Here is a 2,877-nt window from a genome sequence, read left to right as displayed (position 1 = left end):
CAAATGTCCATGCTATTAATTCCTTCCTCCAGGTTTGTTGTAAGATTGTATTAGGACAATAGTTGCAAAAATCACTGTGAATTACAATTTCCTACAGAATTGTAGTTATTAGTTACACAAAGAAAAAGCACCATTTTATATTGTGTAATTTTCATGTCTTTGCTTTTATGACAGCATTGTTGTAAGCCTGATGGGGAATACAGAGATAAAAAAATATCACTAGAAAGAAAAGAGTTCCTATTCAAGAGTCTTCTTTCTAGTGATATTTGCTCACAAACTTGAGAAGGAAAAAAAGTATAAATCAAATGCATGAAATTAAAATTCTGTGGAAAATGGAGATGGATTACTTCTGGTTGAGAACCTCGGAGAAAGCATCATGCAGAAGACAAGAACACTTGAACTATGACCCGAAAGATGTTTGGATGTTGCAGAAGTTTGGATTACAGCCAGATATGCTGAGCATAGAGAGCAGGTGACAAAAGGTGCCTCAGGATGCTTGAAGGTGAATGGAGAGCATAATCAATAATTCATGAGGGATTAGTAATTCATAAGGGATCTGGCCCCAAGATCCAATCACCTCCCTCCCTCCAGACTCCACCTCCAATACTGGGGATTACAATTCCACATGAAATTTGGGTAGAGCCTACAAACAATATCAATACATTTTAAAATATTGTATTCCACTCAATTCTCTAATATTACATTTTTGATAAAAATGTTACTCAGAACAGAGGCTTCAGATGTCCATGAAAAGAAACACTGGGGTAGAAATACATATGCTGAGATTTGCTAATTCACTGTTAAAAATACCTTAGATTTCCCAATATAATTGCTTTTCAGTATTTTTAACAAATGAATAATTATATTTCACAAACAAGAAAAATGGTGCTTTTTATCTACACAGAACTGTACAAACTTCTAGTAAAACTTTTAAATTATTTTACTTTGAATCTTGTCAAATGAAGCAATTTCATTTCTTCTACACTTCTTTAAAAGGCTGAACAAGTTTGCCTGCATTAGTATCACCACATGTTGGACTGTACTGTGTTTAGTTGTAATAACTAATTTATCCATCCTCACTTAATATATGGGAAATGATACAGCCCTAAGTGTATTGAGATATGTTTCTTTGAAACAAAAATATTTAATTTTTTGCATGTGATAAGAAACAGCCTTATTCAACATACACTTTTTAAAAATGAGCAACACAGCAGACATATGACTCCTTATTACCCATCATCTTGACTACCAAGAAATGAAGCCAAACTTCAAAAAAAAATATTCAATAAAAGATTCAAGCTAAAATTATATTCCTTTGGTTAAAAATCATTCCCTTTATAATATTCATTTGTAATCTAAATTCACACACATCCCACCGGCCCAAAATAATCTTCTAAATGTCATTATACTTGTAGTATTGCCATGTTTTTTTTCAGTCCAGTACTTATGGAGGTTACTGGGCTGCAGCAATACATTATTTTAACTCTGCAAAGAGTATAGGCTTACAGCATTAGCCCCTTTAACAATTTTCTAGAAAAGATTTTTAGTTTAGAAACCTCCAGCCCATGCGGTTTTCCTCAGATATAGTGTATCCAAACTTTTTATACAAACCAACGTTTTGTGGTAGAAATTCAAGGGAAATCTTATAACAGTTCAGTTTCTAGCTTAGTAAAGTCAGGGTTGATAATAACAACTTGCCAAGCTGCTTTTCTCTGCATTCATCGTTAATGATAACATCTTCTATTCTTCCTCTCTTAGAACAGAAATGGATGAATTTGTGTTCTATTATCAGAGCTGCTGTAGCAACAATCTGTCCTAGAGTTGCATCTTCCACATCTGTAACATGATAGTCCTCAGATTTCTTTATATGCTCAAAAGATTTCATAAATTGTTCATGGTTCACAACTCCAGTCTCTCTTGTCAGCTGGCCCCGTTATCTTAAAACACACACACAGACACACACATACACACACATACCTCTACTTAAGTCAGCAGTACAAACAGGTCTCAAAACAGGTCTCCTCCAGGACGCGTTGGGGAAGTGGCTGGAGAAAATCTAACTGTATTCTGACTCCAGGCTAGTGCTTTGAGTACTCTGGTCAAACATAGGGGTTTCATCAGGTTTTGTTTTTGCAGTAAGGTCTTGTTTTCCCATCTTAAGCTCTAGATTACTATCCTCCATAGAGCCCAGTCATCATACTAGACAGGTAGCTCTGTCTCCCCTATTCAGCGAACCCTGCCTATAGATGCCCTGTAGTCGATGCTGCTAGCCAGGCACATTGGACTCTATGACTCACTTTTACATGGGAAGTATTAGTATTTAAAGTAATAACTGAAACAATGGGGATGAGTGTTATACAATGTATTAATTAAGAAAGAAATTAGAGACCACCAATTTTGGAGAAAATAATGAGTCAAACATTGTTTTGTTAAACAATACTTTGCTTTATTATTTATTTACTCTTCCTCAACTTGAAACTTTTAAAAATTAGATAATATATGTATTATAATCATAAAATGTTTATGCTAATTATACTTACATAATTGTATTAATTTTATATGTACATATATATTTAACCCTAGACATACTAAATGTATATCTCTAGGGGTTGGTTCTACTAATTTTTGTTTAAGGAAAACCGAAAACTTCCATGTGATTGTCTGTATTTATGGAATATGACCACAGAACATACTCTAAGAAATTTCCAAATGAACTAAAGAGTTAAATGATATGGTTTGGCTCTCTGGGCCTACCCAAATCTCATCTTGTTAACTGATTTTTATTTATTTATATTTATTTTTTTTTTGAGATGGAGTCTCACTCTGTCGCCCAGGCTGGAGTGCAGTGGCACAATCTCGGTTCACTGCAAGCTCTTC

The 2,877-nt window shown here is 34.3% G+C and overlaps 1 pseudogene; it reads right to left on the bottom strand.

Moving 5' to 3' along the window:
- Positions 1 to 1,543: 1,543 nt before the first annotated feature.
- LOC104676645 lies at positions 1,544 to 2,182 on the bottom strand (annotated as a pseudogene).
- Between the last annotated feature and the right edge of the window lie 695 nt (positions 2,183 to 2,877).

The sequence above is a fragment of the Rhinopithecus roxellana genome, chromosome 9, assembly GCF_007565055.1.
Source record: "Rhinopithecus roxellana isolate Shanxi Qingling chromosome 9, ASM756505v1, whole genome shotgun sequence".
In the NCBI taxonomy this organism is placed as follows: domain Eukaryota; kingdom Metazoa; phylum Chordata; class Mammalia; order Primates; family Cercopithecidae; genus Rhinopithecus; species Rhinopithecus roxellana.
The sequence above is the reverse complement of the archived record's forward strand: the minus strand, read 5'-3'. Positions and strand labels throughout refer to the sequence as shown.